Source organism: Canis lupus, chromosome 25 (genome assembly GCF_048164855.1).
Source record: "Canis lupus baileyi chromosome 25, mCanLup2.hap1, whole genome shotgun sequence".
NCBI classification, from domain to species: Eukaryota; Metazoa; Chordata; class Mammalia; order Carnivora; family Canidae; genus Canis; species Canis lupus.
In genome coordinates this window covers 36,954,417-36,976,796 of record NC_132862.1, presented here as the reverse complement: position 1 = coordinate 36,976,796, position 22,380 = coordinate 36,954,417, and the positions used below count along the sequence as shown (strand labels likewise).

The window sequence follows — 22,380 nt, the reverse complement described above, 5'->3', positions numbered from 1 at the left end:
TAAATGCATTACCTATGGTAATGCATTCTAAAGCATTTCTGTGTCACTTTAGAGATTCACGTGTCTCCCAGTGTTCTAGGTGGTTATGATATTTGCTCTCACATCCTGCGCCTCCTGTCTTTCTTCTTTTCACAGGTTTCTTATCTTCTCTTTTGCAGCTAATGCTCTAATGAACTAACTCCTTTTAATGTCTTGCTTCAGTAAATATTTACCTCCACATCACCTAGCTCCTCCACCACTTCCTGGGTCACTGATTTCCTCTTTTTTAAAAAGTTTTTAAAAAGATTTTATTTATTTATTCATGAGACACACACACACACACACACACACACACACACACACACACAGAGGCAGAGACACAGGCAGAGGGAGAGGCAGGCTCCATGCAGGGAGCCCGATGTGGGACTTGATCCCGGGACTCCAGGATCATGCCCTGAGCTGGAAGGCAGATGCTTAACTGCTGAGCCACCCAGGTGTCCCACTGATTTCCTCTTGTTTTCCTGTGTGGTCAGACTTATTCAGACAGATAGATAAACAGAGAGGTAGATGAGCAGATGGGTGGTCAGGCAGATAGATGGGATAGATGGGTGGACAAACAGAAACCAGACGGGTGGACAAACAGAAACCAGGCAGATGGACAGATGGATGGATAAACAGAGAGAGACAGACACACACATTGTCATTTAGTAGAAGGTAATAAACTACACTCAGTTTTTCTAGCCTGTTTTTAGCACTTTCAAGTGCTTGAGAGGGAAAATCACAAACTTACAATGGTCTCTTAGCAACATGAGAAAGAAAAGATGCTTGGTGTATTAGATATAAAATGAATCAACTTCCAAGTTGATTATTAGTTGTTTATACCAGAGACGTAAATATTAATCCATGCTGAATGTGATTTTCTCCTTTGTAAAATGAAGTGAATAGCTCTCACTTCACAGGATTGTTTAAAGAAGTAAAAAGACTAATATATGTACATGCTGTGAACTCATGGTCAAATCTCAGGATAGATTTTCTTTTCTCACCAAGTGTTACCCTGATTCCTGCCGTATTGCTCCCCAAAGGTGCTATAGGAACTATCTCGGTGTTTGTAGTTCAGCTGTCTCTGGTAACCTGGAATGAAAGATTCAACTAGTCAAGAAATGTTATATAGAAAGGCAGGCCACCCATAGGTGCAGGCTGATGCATCCAGAAGCCACAGACATTGTATGGTCTTCTGTGCATAGGATCTGACATAGTTTGAGGAATATTACAGATATGTCACAATATAACATCTATTAAATGGTTGGAAAATTGTCATTTCCACAAAAATCGCCATTATTAGCTTAATATCTGGTAATACAATTCAAGTTAAACCGGGAAAAGTCTCATTAGAGTAAGAAAGTAAACATTTGTCTCACCACTGATAAGATAACCAAGGGCCTTGGACTTGATCTCTGGAGTCAACTGTTGGGTTTCATTCAGATAGTTCAAGACATAGGAGAAAACAGGACCATGTTTTGTTCTCCACAGCCAAAGGGCACCTGGAGGAGATTCTGTATATTTTGCATAGCAGACATATTATGTCACCTGGGAAATATGAAAGATTAGATGTCAGAGTAATTAGATGTCAGCTCCTAAGTAGCCAACATTATTAAAGACAAATTATTTTCACATTTAGAGTCACAGGCACTATCATTTAGGCAAGAGGAAATTTACATTTAGACAGTGAGACTTCCAGAATCCTGAAAGAAATAGATGCTATTGATAAGTGGAGATTTAAAACACAAGTATTCGGGTGCTTGGGTGGCTCAGTCAGTTGTACGTCTGACTTTTGGTGTCAGCTCAGGTCATAATCTCAGGGTCGTGAAGTGGAGCCCAGAGTCAGGCTCCATGCTCAGTGAGGAGTCTGCTTGAAGATTGTCTCTCTCTGCCCCTCCCCCTACTTGCACACACACACACACACAATCTCTCTCTCTCTCTCTCTCTCTGTCAAATAAATAAATAAATCTTAACCCCCTCAGATATGTAGATATATGTATATAGATATAGATGTATGATGACTGCTCTTTTGTCCCAAGTTTCCTGGTGCAAGATGACTCACCCAAAACTGAGAAAGAGGCTCTGGCAGATTCTTTGACCACATTTGGTGGGAGCTTCAGGGATAATTGGTCAGATATTTCAGTACCTTTGAAAACAGACAACCCATATCAAAGTGCAACATCTCTTATAGCAACGTACTGTAGTGAGCCCTCCTGCCTGGGTCCAGCCCTGCCACTTACTAGCTATGTACTTTGGACACGTTACTTAACTTCCTCATAGTCTAAATTGCTCATGTGATGATTCAGTGGAAGAATGCATGTAAAATACATGTGCATTAGAACAGCCTCTGCAACATCTTAAATCTCAATACATGTGAGCAGTTATTATTGTTGTTATGATTATATTTAGCAATATTATTATGTCCGCTAAATATGAAGGAGTTCAGGAATGCAGGGTCTGAGGAATAAGGACTTTGGCTTATGATGAGATTACTTTTAACTGTCCAGCTCTTCTTGGTACTGTACGGCTTCTAAAGTCCTTTCTCCCCTCTCACTTTATTATGTTCTGTGAAGCTGTACATGGTGGCTTTCTAAAAGAGGCCTGGGAACTGGTGGGGGGCATATAGGTCTTCAATTTGTTTATATAATTCTCCAGTTATTTGTTCTCTGATTTTATACTCTAAATTGGTCCTTCTCAAATGACAAAAACAGTGTCATATACACTATGGAGGTAGAACTAATACTAATGTGGTAATGTAATTTAGAAGCAACAGCTATTTCTTTCTTTCTTTCTTTCTTTCTTTTTTTTTTTTTGCAAGAGCTATTTCTTAATGATATGATAAAATCCTAATGTAAAGTGGTAAGTTTTTTTTTTTTTTTGCCATGAAACATTTTTGCAGGAAGATGAGTACAAAATGCCCCATGTTTTATCATTCTTTTAGAGAATATTACGGTCATTCAAACTTATCAATGATTCTGCTCTCTTTCTACCTAAACTATGACACTCTAAGCTACTATGTCCTGACTGATTCATGAGCAGCCACTGGGCTGTGGAGATAAAAGCTAAATGTGAACTGAGCAAGCCCCAGCACTAGTCTTGTCTGCACCCCTAAGCCACATTAATCCACTCTCTTGTGCTCAGTGTCCTCTTCTGTAAAATGCATATAAAGAAATACTTATTTCGATGCCAAATTTAAGGGAACATTCTAAAAATAAGGGAGGCACAATGTATGGACATGTATTGTAACTTGACATATATATCCCTGTGGGGCATTATTCTCACTATGATTATGAAGATGAACTCTTACCTGAAGTGCAGGTCATAGAGTTGAAAGTCTTTTCTTGCTCAATACCTTCAGGCACTGGTGAAAAAAGAAAAAGGAGAAAAGGGATAAATGTCCAGGTTTCTGAAGGACAATCACAGATTCATTTGAAGGGTGGGGTTTACACTAAACGACCTTAACACCCTACTTATTATCAAATTATTATAAATCCATAAAACTCTGAAGAACCATGGAGATCAGCAGAGGAGAAAATGAGGGGTAATAAAGAAAGAGAATCAAAGGTAAACGGTGTAAGTAGTAAATGGATCTTAGAAGAGATGGAGAGGTCAGGAAAAGGGAATAGCTCTGAAATAATTTGTGAGAAAAAGTATTTATGATAAGCTAAAAAGGTTAGCTAAAAACGTTTACTATAATACTTTTAGGACAAGAAATTCCACCTGTCTTATCAGGTGGATTGTGGGAGTATGGTATTAATTATTCTTTTTTTTAATCTCAGGAATATGGCCATACTGCTTTTCATTGTTACTATTCTTAGAGTCTCAGAAAAATAGTGAAGTGGTCTCGACCGACTTACCTCCACCAACAGGGTTTTGATGACCATGTCTTTTCTCCCAATCTCAGGGACCTCAGCAACCTCATTTCCACACAGTGCTAGGAACTGCACTGCCTCTGCACTTACTGAGAAGTTCACATTCCCTAAAACAGAGAACGTAGAAAAAAATGAGCATCCATGTTGATAGCAATCTAAGCCATCCCTAATAGTTGAAAATGGCTTTGTGCTCTGTAATCATCCGAAGGGCTGCACTTTAACCTTGTTGCTGGATAGAATAGGAAATAAAGCTGAAAAAGACCCTCAAGGCTAATGTACACTGAGTAATCAGTGTCCAAGCACAGTGATTGTGGGGCCCAGGTGCAGTGGGAGTAGTGGGAGGAGACCATTGTGCATAGGAATCAAAAGAAGAAAAAAACCTCTCACTTTATGAACTATATTTGTGGGAAGCAAAAAAGTGAATATGATGTAAGTAGTGTTCAGATATCCACCACCCCTGTTGATCTGAGAACCTTTTGCAGGGGATGTCACTCACCCAGAGCTTTAGGAGTTATCGTCCAAGACAGGGTTTCCTGCTCATTTGCACAGATGCAAAAGGACTCTCTTCTTTTTTCATTTTGGGATTGTGGGAAGGCTAAAGAAGCTTTCAGTTCCACTGACCTATCATTCGCAAGTGAGGCATGGGGAGAGAGATTATCAGGATAGGGAGAGACAATGCATGCGCAGAATTGGGGCCACATATGAGATGCTACACTAAATTGGAATTTGGAAAATGATGTCACCTTAAGTTCATGCATGCTTTGGGGAAGTATGAGTATGGCGATTATACAAATCAAAGATGATTAACTTACTGGGAGGATCTGGTCTTTTCTTCAGGATAAATTGGAGAAACCTGCACATGAGGCAGCAGTGGGTAGGAGAGAAAAGCAGCAATGCTATATTGCCCTTGGGGGCACTAGCTACTGGTTTCTGCTTGTTGGCTCCTACCTTTCTTGTGGATTTTCTTCCTTCTTACCTTTTCCCACTTCCTGCAACATTTATCACATGTCTACTATGTACAAGGCATAGCAAATTATGAAGAGTATGTGAGAATTTCCTGACCTCGAGGATATTGTGTTACAAAGGGGATAATCTATATACAAAACTCTGGGGCACCTGGGTGGCTCAGCGGTTGAGCGTCTGCCTTTGCCTCAGGTTGTGATCCTGGGATCCCGAGATCAAGTCCCATATCGGGCTCCCTGCAGGGAGCCTGCTTCTCCCTCCGTCTATGTCTCTGTCTCTCTCTCTCTCTGTGTCTCTCATGAATAAATAAAATCTTTAAAAAAAAAAAAAACCCAAAATCCCTCTGCCACTATTTACAAAAAAATAGAGAAGTTATAAGCATATTGTGGGAGTTTAAAGATGGGAGAACTTTAAGAATGGCACTCATGGAATTAAGAAAACTTAGTTTGAGTCGGCATCCTGGTAAAAAGCCTATCCCTTGCTAGAGGATTCAGGAAATTTTTTTTAAAAAAGCATGTGATTTGGAGATCCATGATTTCAGTACCTGCGGCTTAAATGTCATTGTGTGATCTTTCTGATCCTGTCCTGCCTTGCTTAGCACAAGCAGGGCTAACGCAGAATTCCCAGAATTATCCACAGTCTTGAAAACAATCAGGAGCTGCCTGAGCAAAGAAGTCTTGATTCTATCCACTCTTTCAAACCTCCCTTGCTTTCTTTACCCAGATGCATTTGGAAAGGTAGTGGAAGATGGTGGCCTTAAGTGTGAAGGCTTCTCTGAGGATCGCAGAGTAGGGCATTGTGAGCTCCAAAAGAAGGGCTGGAAGGCTCGGAGGGAGGCAGGGAGAGAGAGACCAGTCCAGTGTCATTGGACAGGCAGAGGGCGGCCGCCTTCCACTCCGTGATGGTATCAGGGACTGTCACTTCCACTTCAGCCACCCCTGATGAGCTGGGGAGGATAGAGATGTAAACAGAGAGGAAGCAAATGAAGCATCTTTTCTCCGTCTTTTTTTTTTTTTTTAAGATTTTATTTATTTATTCATGAGAGGCAGAGAGAGAGAGAAAGAGAGAGAGAGAGAGAGAGAGGCAGAGACACAGGCAGAGGGAGAAGCAGGCTCCATGCAGGGAGCCCGATGTGGGACTCGATCCCAGGTCTCCAGGATCACACCCTGGGTTGAAGGCGGCGCTAAACCGCTGAGCCACCAGGGCTGCCTTATGTGCACATTCTAATCTTGTTTATGGAAGGTTTCCCCAATGGCGTTAGGCAGTCTATAATTTGGATTTATTTATTTATTTATTTATTTATGTATGTATGTATGTATGTATGTATGTATGTATTTTTTAATTTAGTATATTTTTTTATTGGAGTTCGATTTGCCAACATATAGCGTAACACCCAGTGCTCATCCCGTCAAGTGCCCCCCTCAGTGCCCGTCACCCAGTCCCCCCCACCCCCCACCCACCTCCCTTTCCACCACCCCCTGTTCGTTTCCCAGAGTTAGGAGTCTCTCATGTTCTGTCACCCTCTCTGATTTTTCCCACTCATTTTCTCTCCTTTCCCCTTTATTCCCTTTCACTATTTTTTCTATTCCTCATTTCGATAATTTTAGCACCCATATCTGTTTTCTGGCAGTCTCATGAATAATTCTTTTAGAATTGTTCATCTCTGAGACAATTTTACTAATAAGCCTATATAATAAAGGCATTTTCTTAGGCTCATTCTGAAAGGCTGAGAGGTTGAACTTCTCAGAAAGATTATCTTGGAGTTGAAAATGCTGGAGGATCCGCATTCCCTCACCCAAGGCAAATGGAGGAGAGTGAAGGTACTTACTTCACCACCAACTCCTAGATCCAGGTCTCAGTGTTTCAGAGATTGGCTCTGGACTTTGCATATTATTTTTGGACATTATATTAGATGAGTGAAATTGAGTCCAAAATATGGACTTGCTGCCATTCCTGCTATTAAAATAAGGTAAAATTACAATTTAGTTAAAGAAAAAGCATCCATTCATTTCATGGTGCATGTGCAAGGCTTAGAAGAGCAAATTTTCAGTTTTCCTGCTCAGATAGTCTCTTAAGAGTTGCAGAATTTTGGAAATAACTTGTTAAGCCCTTATTCTTTGAGCAGACAGGAGTCTTTGTTAAAGGTAGAAATTTCATATATCCTAGAGGTAGCATAGTTCTCGAGTGAGGCTTGTAGGACAAGATAACTTGGGGATGCATTTATGGTTTGTGGGAGAAATAGTGGGTTTTCTAGGTCACAGAGTATTGTTTCCTCCATAAGAAGGATTGAACAGAAAATGTAAAACTCTCTTTAGGCAACATGTGTTCAGTTGATTGAATTACCAATGTGGTGAACAGAAGTTAATAATATCAACTCTTTGCAGTGTATTGAAGCCTTTAAACTCATTGTTCTCTTGATTACAAGGCTAGAGCATTAGATCTTATTCTCTTTATATCTTGGGAAGGAGGAATGAAAAATTCAAGATGCCAAAGAGAGACATTTCCATTTGGTATAGCTCTATGATGGAGATAGAAATTATTTACAAAAGTGAGGGGGGTAGAGATCTAAACACGAAGCCTTTTTGGTTATATGTTGTGCCTGAAATCATGCTTATAAATTAAGTTTGACTGAGGCTTTCCATCCAAGTACCCCATCTGATATTTCAGAATTGCCTTTGTGACAGTATATTTATAAGGAAAAACATTGCCAGACATTTTACCTCAATACCTTGCTCAACTGTGAAAAGCATCAGTACTAATCTTTTTAAATAAATATCATACAACTTCTTTCCCTTTTGTCCTTCCAAGTGGTAGCCATCTCTATCTCTGACTTTGGTTTTACAGTGATATTACTCTATTGTCTCTGTCTTTACTCTTGTGTTGAATATGTAAGTGGATTATTACTACTCAAGTTTATCTAATTGATGCATCTAAATAAACTATTTTCTCTTTCCTGCTCCAGATATCAAAGACCCTTCAACTTCTCTAGCTATTGCAGTTAATTATGGCTTAATGTGTTATTTTTAACTCCATTTATTGGATGATAACTATATTTTCCTTATCATCTCAGTGTCAAGGTCAACTTGACTTTCTACTGATCCTTTCACAATGTTGACATTAAAATTCTATTCTTCCTTATGTCACAACTCATAAACTCTACTGTAAATGCCTTTAGAATAATTTTCCAAGACAAAATGTTACTATAATTTTGCTTCTTTTTCCCATCTGACTTCATCAAAATTGTGTTGATCACTGGACACTCCCACTAATATTTTATTTCCTTGCTGATCACAAAATACTTTCTACTGGACATTCTGTTCATGGCTGTTAAAGGGCCACTCAACCCAGCTTTGTAATACTTGTATACATTTTTTTTGGCCATTGCTACTTTCAAGCAAAAAAGTATAAAAACTCAAAGTTTAATTTTCTTCTAAATGCAGTATTTAGTGTGATCCTTATAAGATCCTTAGAGATCACCTCACCACCCCTTCTGAAAGTCTTCCCATCTCACGTAGAGTAAAAGTTCAAATTCTTACAATGACCTAGAAAGCCCTCCACAATTTGGCCTCAATTATTCCATTGATCTCTCTCTCCAATTGCTCTCCCTTTATTCACTGTTCCAACCACACTGGTTTCCTTATTCTTAGAACATTCCAGACAAACTCTCATGTAGAGCCTTTGAGAGACAGAATAGCATAGAGGTTAGAAAACATGGATCTGGAGTCAAACAGCCAGGATTGAGTCCATCTCCATTCCATATCTTCCTGGCTATGGCATCTTAATGGCCTGAGTTACTTAGCCTTTTTGAGTTCAGTTTTTCCATTTGAAAAGTGGTGATAACCATAAAAAAGAAATGGATTGACTTATTTTGCTTAGCACTTATTCTCTAGCTCCATCCATGTTGTTGCAAATGGCAAGATTTCATTTTTTAATGGATGAATAATATTCCTAAGGCAGTCAGACAAAGATGAATACCATATGATTTCACTCATATGTGGAATTTAAGAAACAGAACAAACAAGCAAAAGAAAAAAAAGAGAGAGAGAGAGACAAACTAAGAAACAGACTTAACTGTAGGGAACAAACTGATGGTTGCCAGAGGGGAGGTGGTTGGGGGGATGGGTGAAATAAATAATGGGGAGTAAGGAGGGCACTTGTGATGAGTGCAGAGTGATGTATGGAAGTGATGAAATCACTGAATTCTACACCTGAAACTAATATAACTGTATGTTGTATTAGTTAACTGTATGTTAACTAACTGGAATTAAAATAAAAACTTAAATGGAAATTTTGAGGTGATGGAAATTTTAGTTAATGCTGTGGTGATAATCATTTTGCAATATACAAGTGCATCAAGGTGCACCTAGGTGGCTCAGTGGTTAGGTGTCCAACTCTTGGTTTTGGCTCAGATCATTATCTCAGGGTGGGGAGACTGAGCTCTGCATTGGGCTCTGTGCTCAGTGGGGAGTCTGCTTGAAATCCTCTCCCTCTCCCTCTGCCCCGCCTAAAAAATAAGTGTATCAGATAAGCACCTTGTACACCTTAAACTTATATATAAAATGTTATATGTCAGTTACATCTCAATAAGGCCATCTATCATCTATCTACATCTCATTGGTCTCCAAGACAGAGTAAGCACTCCACAGGCATTTTCTGTTATTGGTGTTGCTGTCTAAGACTGAAATACTCTTCTTCCAGAGGAGTCTCTTAGTTCTCTCCCTTAGCTCAAATTTCACTCTCTTCGTGGGATAGTCACTGAGCACTTTATTGAAACTTACAACTACTTTAATCTCAATATTCTATTTTCTCTTTTAACTTTTCCCATAGCCTTTATCATCTTCTACTAGACTATATAATATACTTGCTTATTTTGTTTATATTCCTTCTGTGCCCATTAGGACATAACCTTCAAAAAGGTGAAGATTTTTGTTCTCAATATTTTTTATATGTCCAGAAAGTAGGTCAGTAAGTGTTCAGTGAATATTCATGGAACACATGAATGAATAATAACTCAAATTTTTATAATTTCTTAATTTTTGCAGTTTCAGGCTCAATCATTTCTATCATTGTCTAACATGATTTTAGTGTCTTTTTTAGATGAACCATGCTCTCCCTCTCTCTCTCTCTCTCATGCTAGGGACATTATTAAAGTTTTATTCTCCATGTATATTGTTCTGTGTCATCAAACCCTTTGAGGTTGTATGATGGCTTTCCAAATAGACATGGGAATAGGTTTTGTGTTCTTCAAATTATTTTCAAGAACTTTTACAAAATAGTCTAGTTTTTGTACCTCTTCCATTGCACCATATACTTGATTCATTTATATCTATCCATTTATCATTCACTATATCTACCTGTTTCAATTCTCAGTTATTTATTTATTTTATTTTTATTTTATTTATTTATTTATTTTTAAATTTTCAGTTATTTATATCTATACTTTTTATAAGTTTCTTTTTGAGTTCTATCATATGCCTACAATTCCATCCTTATCAATTTCCAAAAAATCTGCTTCCCCCTCAAACTTTCATGGTTTAAACTTGAACTTATTTTTTTGTAACATTCATGGTTATTTTCCTTTTTCATATTCTCTATCATTTATATAACATAAGTTACCTGACAAAATCATATTTACCATCACTGGAAAACTGTTTGGAATTTACTTGTGTTATTGAGAAAAATAGTCTATGGTCTTTTAAAAGTAAGCCAATAGCTTTGTTTTCTTCATGATAGGGTTGGTTTATGGAGGTGTAATTAGCCTTACACGTAGGCTCAATTTCTCAGAACAGAGGGAACAATTTTTAAGCAGTCTAAATCCTGAAATTGTTTTGGTACTTTACATTTTGTTATTTTATTGGGTATTTTGAAAGGCCTTGAAGAGCCTTCAGGCAAATTCCTTCAAGTTGTTGATGAAGGACTTGACAAGTGTAGAGAAGAGGCATTACATGCCCATTGACACGTAAAACCTGTTTATAGTCCAAAACTCAAATGATGTTAATCTTCAAAAAAATAGACAAGAATATCTTGGAAAAATGGATAGTCAGAATCATGGGAGAAAGGAAGAAAAAAGTATTGGTTAATGGCTGCAAGTATAAATTGACCTTGGGATTGGGACATATGTTTAAATGGGGAATTTAAGGGTGTAGGAAGAGGCTGCATAATTTGATGTTTTATTTTTTTTATTTTTTTTATTTTTTGGCATTGGATTAGGAGGTTTTGCTGCCATTAGTGTGAAGATGGCGCTTTTTTTTTTTTTTTTTTAAACCGGGAGGCCTTTTCTCCTCCATTCTACTCTTTAAGATACACCAGCCTTATAAATGTTTCTTGATTCTATAGTTAGAATTATTCTCTCCCTACATTGTAAACTTTTTTCCTTTCATATCATACAGTAGAATCTTGTGTTTCATCTGATTTTGTGCCCTAATGTATCTGACTCATTTTAAAACATTCTGGGCAGTTCTGGCTATGCCATTTACCAGCTAAATAATCACAGCAAAAAAACATTTTATCTGAATATTGGTTTCTCTATGTATAAAATGGAGATAAGGCTACACTACCTCATTTTTTTCTTCAAAGTAATATTGTTGGTTGTAATACAAAATTGAAAGCAATTTGCCATTTTACCTGTGAGCAATGGTGCCTTTCTGTTCCTACAGGTGGATGGATCGTGAATATGACTTTGGTTTTCAGATTTTAGAATTGGTGAACACATTTAACCCCATACTCTGTAAAAGTGATAACTCAATAGGTTTGTAAACTTGATTAGAATATATGAAATATATTTTCCTTAGAGATGTCCCTATGTACATGGCCAACAAGCACATGAGAAAATGCTCCGCATCACTTGCCATCAGGGAAATACAAATCAAAACCACAATGAGATACCACCTCACACCAGTGAGAATGGGGAAAATTAACAAGACAGTAAACAACAAGTGTTGGAGAGGATGTGGATGAAGGGGAACCCTCTTGCACTGTTGGTGGGAATGTGAACTGGTACAGCCACTCTGGAAAACTGTGTGGAGGTTCCTCAAAGAGTTAAAAATAGACCTGCCCTACGACCCAGCATTTGCACTGCTGGGCATTTACCCCAAAGACACAGATGCAGTGAAACACCAGGACACCTGCACCCCAATGTTTATAGCAGCAATGTCCACAATAGGTAAACTGTGGAAGGAACCTCAGTGTCCATCAAAAGATGAATGGATAAAGAAGATGTGGTCTATATATGTACAATGGAATATTACTCAGCCATTAGAAAGGGTGAATATCCACCATTTGCTTCGACATGGATGGAACTGGAGGGTATTATGCTGAGTGAAGTAAGTCAATCGGAGAAGGACAAACATTATATGATTTCACTCATATGGGGAATATAAAAAATAGTGAAAGGGATTAAAGGGGAAAGGAGAGAAAATGAGTGCGAAAAATCAGAGAGGGTGACAGAACATGAGAGACTCCTAACTCTGGGAAACAAACAAGGGGTAGTGGAAGGGGAGGTGGGCAGGCGGTTGGGGTGACCGGGTGACGGGCACTGAAGGGGGTACTTGACAGGATGAGCACTGGGTGTTACACTATATGTTGGCAAATTGAACTCCAATAAAAAATATACAAAAAAATGTTCTTTAGTAGATAATTCCATTTATTTCCCCTGCAGTGGTTGCTCCTCCCCTGTTTTATGGGTACATTTATTTTCTTTTTCTGAATTTACTAGATGTATTTTGTGGGCCTTTCTTTTTGCTTTCATGATAAAGTTCCTGTTTTTTTTTTTTTAATTATTGCTCTTAAATATATCATACTAATTTACAGTCCTGTTAACTCTATCATTATAGAGTTTCAAATATAGGGACACTCATCTTTGCAATGCTAGTGAAGAGGAGGTATCTATCACAAAGAAAACATTAAGCATCATTCCATATTTTATTTATTTATTTTTAATTCCCTATTTTAAATGGAACTAACATTTAGACTTTGGGAAATGGAAATAATTTAAATGCTATTTATCTAGGCTGGAATCAATAAATCATTGTGTTTTACCACTACTTTGCTTGTGATTAAAAGCATAAAATCTTTTTGGTTGTAGAAATCTTTTGATCATCTTCATTAGGCAATATATTTTAAGTATGTATGTGGGTTCTTAATCACTTTTAAAATTATCTGAGTGCATATAGAGAAAAAACATAAATTTAAAACATAATTCAAATTACATGAATTACTTATCTATTGAAGAACTGATATGGTTTAGGACAAAATCCAATAAGATTTTTTTTGCATAATACATAAAAATTTAAAGATAATGCTAATGAAATGATCAGACACTGACGGTATCTTCTAATGCTTTTGTGTTTTTTAATGAAAATTTTAATCTCCAAGTTTATCTCTAAATTGGGCAGCTTCTTATTTCTCTCTCTTAAGTACAATACGTGTGCTTCTTTACTTCTGAATCAATGATTGGTATACTAAGGTTTCTCTTTGTCCTCAGGTGTTTTTTTTTTCTCTCATACTTACCATGACAGAAATTTTGTTAGCCATGATATTAGTAGTATTGACTGAAAACTGAACAAGACCCTGTTCATTGGTAGTTGTGTTGTAAAGATAATTTGCTTCACTTGTAGAGATAAAGATACGTTTATTGGGGATAGGCACATCTTTCCCATCTATCAGAAGCACCTAAAGAAGAAAAGAATTTGATAAGTTATGTGGATAATACTCAGAGAAGACAGAACTCATGGGAACAAATTCCTTTGCTTCCATAATTGAAGGCAAAAGCAAAAGCAAATGCAAATCCTGAAAACAACACTTCCATGTTTACTACAAAATCGATTTTTTTCCTATTTGTATCCTCATGTCTTTCACCTTTTTTTTTTTTACCTTCTCTTTGGATCCTCAAGTCTTTTTCATCTCCTGAAACAAACCACGTAAGCAACCCCTTAAAAAATGTTTCTTTTTGAGAAAAATTATAAGTAGTTTTAAAGAAATACTTATAAAATGGATAATTAATGATAAGTACTTGTAAAAGGGGTAAAATTATTAGTTAAAATTAAAGTGTATACTGTAAATATGAAAATAATTTAATAATAGCCACAAAGTGTACACTATTATAGTTCTTATGTCTAAGAATAAAACTACACATATCTAGTCTAAACATACGGGAAGGCAAAAAAAAAAGAGAGAGAGAGAAGCAAGCCATAACATAGTCTTAATGACAGAGAACAAACTGAGGGTTGATGGAGGGTGATGGGTAGGGCATGTGCTAGATAGGTGATGGGTTTAAGGACTTGTGATGAGCACTGGGTATTATATTTAAGTGATGAACCACTAAATTCTACTCCTGAAACCAATATTACACTATATGTTAATTAAGTAGAATTTAAATAAAAATTTGAAAAAGAAAAAATTAAAAATAAAACCGCTTATTTATTCATTTCTAAATAGAACAGCAAGTATACAGGAGAATACTGATAGCCATAAATTTAGAATAATTTTTGAGAAATTCTCTTAAAATTCTGAAGCTGGCTGGAGATTGGCAGAAATATCTTTATTGTTAGATACGTGGTAGAAGAGATTTGACACAATAACTAACTCATATCACATTAAGCATTTTCATTAGCTACATGTTCTAAAAAGAAATAATACCTCTGTAATATCAGTGATATTTACAAAGGAAAGTAGTTTTACTGGTTTCATGGTTTGGGTCATAGTAATTAATTGATATCACTAACTAGATGTAGGTTATATCATTGTGCCCTGAAGGTAGGTACAACTGGATACTTCCTTTTTTGTGAATTGCAATATACTCTACCTGTCCAAAGAAGGGAATTCCTCGTCTAAAGTTCGAATCCACTTTCACGAATCTGAGTCTGGTTACAATGTTTGTGATTTCACAGGTCTCATAACCAGTAAATACTGGTTCTAAAAATATGTAGAGAAGAGTAAGTATTCTTGGAAGTTACTTTAGTCTTAAAATTAATTTCCTTCCACCTTCCTATGACCCTTATTTTGTTATGGAAAACAAACAAATGTTTATTGTTTCACTCCCTATATTAATTTAGAGTTCAAACCTGTTCTCTCTTCTCTGGTCTTGGCTTCCACTGTAAGTTGCATTTCATAACCCATATTTTTAATCTGGAGTAAGTTTGATTTTACTTGTTGGATGATGCAGCCATTGCTGTTAAGCTGAGAGAAATTAAAAAAAATTGATAAATACCATACTGATTAAGACAATAGTCACCAAATCTATTATTTTCTTTCCGATGCCGAGATGACTTCTTTGGGTTAAACATGTTAATTTATCTTCAGAAGTTTAATATTCACATCTGTTTTATAATCTCTAAGGGTTAGTCAGCAAAATGAGAATTTTATTGACAAAAAATAGAAATTCTTTTTCTTTTTTGGTGGGAAATATTTTGGGACAAGCTTACTCCAATGTCTTCTTTCCATTTAATAAAATGGGGTAGCTCAATTGTTGTCAACAATGATAGTGCCTAGAGAGAACACTAAACTAACCTGTTGACTGAATTTCTCGCAGAATTCTTGTTTTTGACAGTAAGCAGAATGAAATAATTTTCTGCACATGCTTACAGTCTCAAGTCCTGGGACAGGTTTCCCATAGGTGTATCTGTCACATAAGAAATAAATCAGGAACTGAGGAAAGGTATCTACATTTTCCACCACAGCCCAAACAATTTTTTTCTGCAGTTCCTTGCACTTCTTTATTATTTTGGGTTCATATCAGTTGAAATATATCTGGAAAATATATTTATCAAGAGGTACTACTCATTAAGGCATTTTTGCTTCAATGTACAATCAAATTTCCTTCATGATTAAAAAAATTCTTCCTTTTAAACTATTTATTTTTTATCAGTCTTTTTATTCTGTCATTATAAAACAAAAACTTGTTGTTTATACCAGGTGAGAAAACTTAGGTAATAAATTGAACATAGATAAATAAATAATAGAAATAATAAACCCAACATAATAACATGCACACACAGAAAGAGAGAGAGAGAGAGAGAGAGAGAGAGTCCTGATAAAACCTAACAACCATAAGGCATATAAAAAATTGTGTGTGTGTATACTCCATATTTCTCTTAGTTCTTTCTCTTAACAGAACAATTAATAATTGGTTTGCTTTGGGCATTACTTTTCTATTTGTAAATGCATCCAATATAACTTCTAATAAAAAACATAATCAGAGCAACTTATTCTGAAACCCTTTTCTAAGATACAGATATCAGTACTCAGATGCCATTAAATTAGACAAATAATTCCTTGGTCATTACTTCAAGACAGAATTGAGGCAAAGGTCCAGATGCTTTGATGCTTTCAGTATATAATATTTAGATGGGCATATTTTTTTGTTTTGTTTTGCTTTGTTTTCTGTTTTTTTTATTTTTCCCTGCATGCTCCCTCTGCTACTGATGATTTGTAGGAAATGAGTTTTAATTCTCAAAGCTGAAATGAACATATAAGAGTTATTTGCAATTGCAAAAGGTTAAAGAAGGGAATGCTACAAGACAGAAAACATTTTCAAAACTAGCATTAGTAAGTCTTTCACTATCAATAATTACTTTAAATGTAGCAGATTAAATTATCCAGTAAAAAAATAGGGAAAATGGATAAAAATGTAAGATCCAACAATATGCTACATACAAGAGAAACACTTTAGATTTAAGGACACGCAGAAGATGAAAGTGAAGGGATAGAAAAAGATGTTCCATAAAAATGATAACCAAAAAAGATCGGGGTGGTTATACTAACATCACACAAAATTGACTTTAAGTTGAGAACTATCACAAGAGACAGAGAAGAGGGATCCCTGGGTGGCGCAGCGGTTTGGCGCCTGCCTTTGGCCCAGGGCGATCCTGGAGACCCAGGATCGAATCCCACGTCGGGCTCCCGGTGCATGGAGCCTGCTTCTCCCTCTGCCTGTGTCTCTGCCTCTCTCTCTCTCTCTCTGTGTGACTATCATAAATAAATAAAAATTAAAAAAAAAAGAAAACATTATAAAAAAAAAAGAGACAGAGAAGAAATTATACAATGATAAAAGGGTCAATTCGCCAAAAAGATATAGCAATTATAAATATATATGCACCCAGCATCAAAGCACTTAAATATATGAAGCAAACACTGCTGAAACATAAAGGAGAAACAGACAACAATACAATAATACTGCAGTATTTCAATAATAGACAAGACTATCCAGATAGGAATTCAATAAGGAAGCAGTGAGACTGAACAACCTTAGAGACTGTATGGTCTTAAGAGACATATTTAGAATATTATACCCCAGTGTTGGCAGAGATTTGCAGAAAAGGAATACTTGTGCACTCTTGGTGGAAATGTAAATTGGTACAACCACTGTGGAAAACTAAGGAGGTTTTCAAAAAAATTAAAAATGGAATTACCATGTGGCCCAAAATTCCACTACTGGATATTTATCCAAAGAAAATAAAAATACTAATTTGAAAAGGTATGTGCATCACCATATTTATTGCAGCATTTTCTTAAATAACCAAGGTATGGAAGCAACCCAAGTGTCCATCGAGAGATGAATGGATAAAGAAGATGTATGTATATACACAGTAGAATATGACTCAGCCATAAAAAAGATGAAGTCTTTTCGTTTGCAATAGCGTGTTTGAACCTGGAGGGTATTATGCTAAATGAAATACGTCAGACAGAGAAAGAGAGATTCTGTATAATTTCATTTATAAATGGAATCTAAAAAACAAAACAAATGAATAAATAAACAAAAGGCAGAATCAGACTTACAAAACGCAGAGAACAAATTAATTATTGCCAGACGGGTTGGACAAAATAGGTGAAAGGAAATGCAGAATGCAGTCTTCCAGTTATGGAATGAATAAGTCATGGGAATAAAAGGCACAGCACAGGGAATATAGTCAATGGTATTGTAATAGTGTTGAATGGTGACGAATGGTAGCTGCACTTGGAGTGAGCACAGCATAACATATAAATGTTGAATCCCTGTGTTGTACACTTGAAACTAATGTTACATTATGTGTCCACTCAACTCAACTCAAATAAAAAAAGGAACACATACCAAAAACAAGTCATCCAAATCAGAAAAGAAGTAAAACTTATCACTCTTTGCAGAGGACATATTATATATTGAAACCCCTCTAATGACTTCATTAAAAAAACTATTAGAACTAATAAACAAATCCCATAAAATTTCAGCATACAAAATCAACATACAAATCCAAATATGTTTTTGTACACTAACAATGAGCTACATGAAAAAGAATGAAGAAAACAATCCTATTTATAATAGCAACAAAAAGAAGACTTAGTAACATACTTAACCAAGGAGGTGGAAGACTTGTTCACTGAAAACTACAAAACATCAATGAAAGTAATCACAAATAAATGAAAAGACATCCTATGCTCACAGATTGGAAGACAATATTAAAATATCCATATTACCCAAAGCACTCTCTAGATTCAATACAATCTCTATCAAAATCCTAATAGCATTCTTTACAGGAATTGAAGACATCACACTTCCTGGTTTAATACAGTATGGTCCTGGCATGAAGATGGATATGTAGATCAATGGAACAAAGCCAAGAAATAAATTCATTTCTATAAATTAAATTCTTTTTTTTTTAAATTGGTTTTGGATAAGGATGCCAAGAATACACAGTAAGGAGGAAAGGATAGTATCTTCAACAAAAGTATTGGGAAGACTGGATATCCACATGCAAAAGAATGAAATTAAAAAAAAAAAGAATGAAATTAAACCCTTATGTTACATCATACACAAAAGTTGGTTCAAAATAAAGACTTAAATGTAAGATCTAAATGATAACATTTCTATCAAAGCTATGGGGGGAAAGCTTTATGGGGTACATATGAGTCATAGTAATCAAAAGCTAAATGAGTAAACACTATTCTTAGAAATATTGAGGGAACTTGAGTGTAAAATAAGGATTAGTATTGGAAAATTACTTTTAATTTTGTAAGGTGTGATAATGGCATCATGACTATGTAGGAAAATGTTAGCAATTTTTAGAGGTACATAGTACTGCATCTAGGGCACACAATTCATGATCTTTGTAGTTTATCCTGAAATGTTAAAGCAAAAAAAAAATGCAGCAAATATAGACAGATGTTAATTGTTAAATCATGATTAGGATGCCTCTATTCTTTTGTGTATTTGAAATTTTTAATAATAGGCGGTCAAGATAAGTCATTGAAATAATTTTTAAAATTCTGTGGAAAATTGATTTGTATTATGTACCTGGCCAAGTAATCTCTCAAAATTGAGGCAAAATATGAAATTTCAGACAAAAGCAATTTAATTCACATCCCATGTACTGATACATTCACTTTTTCATCCAGGATATTGATTATCTTTGGCATCTGAACTTGGACCTCAAACTTGGGAAGTACTGTTGATAGAGATAATGGAAATAGGGAAGCTGGTAAACATTTAATGGAAATACAAATATCTCATGTCTATAACATTTCCCAAAATAATACCCTGAAATGCTGGATGCTTTTTTCAAGTGCCAACTTTAAGATGGTAAATTTTAACAATTCATGCAAAATGATCTGACTTTGTGGTCACAGCAGATCTTGATGACACTAACAAAAGATGCTGGCTCCACTGAAATAAGAATTTTGATACTTGGCAAAGTGTAACTTGCTACTGAAAATCAAGCTCTTGTGAGCTTCTGGTTACGAATTACGATGGCTTTACAAACAGCTCAAGCTGATTCTAAGGTACACCTGGGTGTCTCAATGGTTAAGCGGCTGCCTTCAGCTCAGGGTGTGATCCTAGAGTCCTGGGATCAAGTCCCACATCAGGCTCCCTGCCTGGAGCCTGCTTCTCTCTCTGCCTCTCTCTTTGTGTTACTCATGAATAAATAAATACAATCTTTACATAAAAATAAACCACGTTTAACATACCTATGGGAGATAGAGAAAGTCTAAGTGAGTGCATGGTATGAACCAAAAAGTTATGGCCTTTTCATTTTTCAGTATCCATACCAAATTCTACAGTAAAGGGGTGCTCTGTCCTTTCATCTGATTCCTTTTGTACCACCACCTTGTAAAAGCCCTGAATGGGCTCACATGAGAGGGTAAAGACCAGCTGTTGGAGGCCACTCTCCAACCTGAGACTCTGCAGTTGTCCAACTCAATTTCTTTTTTGGGTCCTGGAGGTAAATAGTTACGCAGTCATAATAATCCTTAAAGCAAACAAATGACTTTGGGGTTGGTAACTGGCATTGTCTTCAAAAGAGATAAACACAGAAAAAAGATAAAACAGAATAAACCTGACACCTGGGAGTTGGAAATTTTAGATCTGAAAGATTTTTTTAATAGTGATTCATCTGTAAGGAATGTCAGAACTTGTAACCTTATATGTGCTGATTTCCATTACAAGACTCTCTCCGTTGCTTACCTCAAGGTATATCAATGGAATCTATCTGAAAAAAGGAAAGAAGAGATGTGATTAGAATTTCACCAAAGGCTATGATTTCAGACTTATGATCCAATAGCTTACTCAGGAAAAATAGTATCTGTAGTAAGATATAACAAAATTTAGCCTGCAATATTGAAGAAATAAAATTGCTTAGGGAAACCAGTAAATAGTTCTAAGAAAAGCATAAATAATGTATTTCCACAGCAATCATTGTGTTCCTATTTCTCTGGAAAATATTATTGGTGAATAACTTGTATTAATTTATTAATATTTATTAGCTTATTAATATTATTTACCAGTAATATATAGTAAAGAACATGACTATATTGTTTACTTATATACATTAGGAAATGGATGTTAATAGATATTAATAGAGTGATATGTCATTATAATTTAGACCAAATAGGAATAGAATTCCAGAATGACTTGGTTAACTGTTAACTAAGCATATTTTTTCTAACTTAAAAATTGCTTTTTAATTTAATTTAATTTTTAAAAAGATTTTATTAATTAGGGAGAGAGAGAGAGAGAGAGAAAGAGCAAAGAGCACAAGCAGGGGGAATGGCAGGGGGACAGGAAGAAGCAGACTCTTCACTAAGCAGGGAGCCCAATGTGGGGCTTGATTCCAGGATCCTGGGGTTATGACCTGAGCCAAAGGCAGATGCTTAACCAATTGAGCCACCCAGGTGGCCCCTAAAATTGCATTTTTAAAGAAGCTTTGTTTCCTTGCTTTGTTGAAAGCTAATTAGAAGAAGGGACACTTGATCAGCAAAACCAAAATATTTATACATAATATATATTCTATACTATATCTATGTTACATTATATATTAATATACTTTATACAATATGTTATGATATTGTCTATTGTATGTGTATATCTATATATCTATATATATTCAGAATCAGTGAAACTCTTTGTGCTTTAGTCATAAACTTCTTGAGAGTATGGGTATGGATAACCTAACTTTTTATTGTGTCTCTTCATTATGTTTAATGTATTGTGCTCATGGCAATAAATGTAGCTATTGTTGAATGATTAGTTGCTATTATAAGAGAAACAGCTTCTGCATCTCTCACCCTTCAATTATGCCTTACACAAGAATCTAAATCTGTGGTGCGGCTGGAGCCCAGGTTCCTAAAGGAATGTCTTTTGTCTTCTTGCTTTTCCTGGACCTTCCTGCACCCTTTTGGAGGAGTACTCCCATCCTACCCCCCACCAAAACCATAACTCTTGAGATACTTACCAGTTAATTTAGGGGATGAAAGTTCTCATCCACAGAGACAATACGGTATTTTGCTGAAAAACAAATTCCCTAGTCAGACTCATACATGATAAAGCAGGTAATGTGAGTAATAAGGCAGGAGGCTCAGAGATAGGGATTTTGATGACTGGTTGCAAAACCTGCTGAGAGGTGGCCTTTCTTCTTCAGTGTTGCCCCAAATAGTGGAATTTTCCTACATACCTTTCTGTCCTAGTTCATAGATGGGTTTGTCTGTCTGGACAAAGATCAGATTTTGAGTATTCTTTACCAACACTGTGCTCCTCTTCCTAAAATATTGTGTTGGTCCCTTTATCTGGACAGTGAGGAATGCCACCTCTGAAGAGGACAAGATCTTTGGGAGCTAACAAACGAAGAATATTGCTGAGGAATTACACAGTCTTCTCCCTCCAAATCTTTTATTCATTACTGTTTTCAAACTCTCTTTCAGCTTCACAAAGGGCTAGATTAGTAAAAATGTTTCTACAATATGACTGAAGATAATAATATAAGATATAGGGGAGATATATCAGTGAGAACAGCCATAAGTGGGACCCATATCTTCAGATAGTTTACCTGGAACTCTAGTTTTAAATCATAGTTATATATATATATATATATAGTTATTAAATCATATTTATATATATTGTGAAGGAATGGAAAGAAGCCTCTGTAAAAACGTGGGAGAATATGATAGCTGAATATCTCGGCTGGGCAAACTTCAAGAGGTACTGGATGTTTGCCTTGAGCATCTTGCACCATTTATACATTCAGAGGACAAAGACACCTAATGTCTCACTACAGGAGAAAAG

The 22,380-nt window shown here is 36.0% G+C and overlaps 1 pseudogene; it reads right to left on the bottom strand.

Moving 5' to 3' along the window:
• LOC140616711 (pregnancy zone protein-like) overlaps positions 1–22,380 on the bottom strand; it is a 35,974-nt pseudogene that overhangs the window by 8,211 nt on the left and 5,383 nt on the right.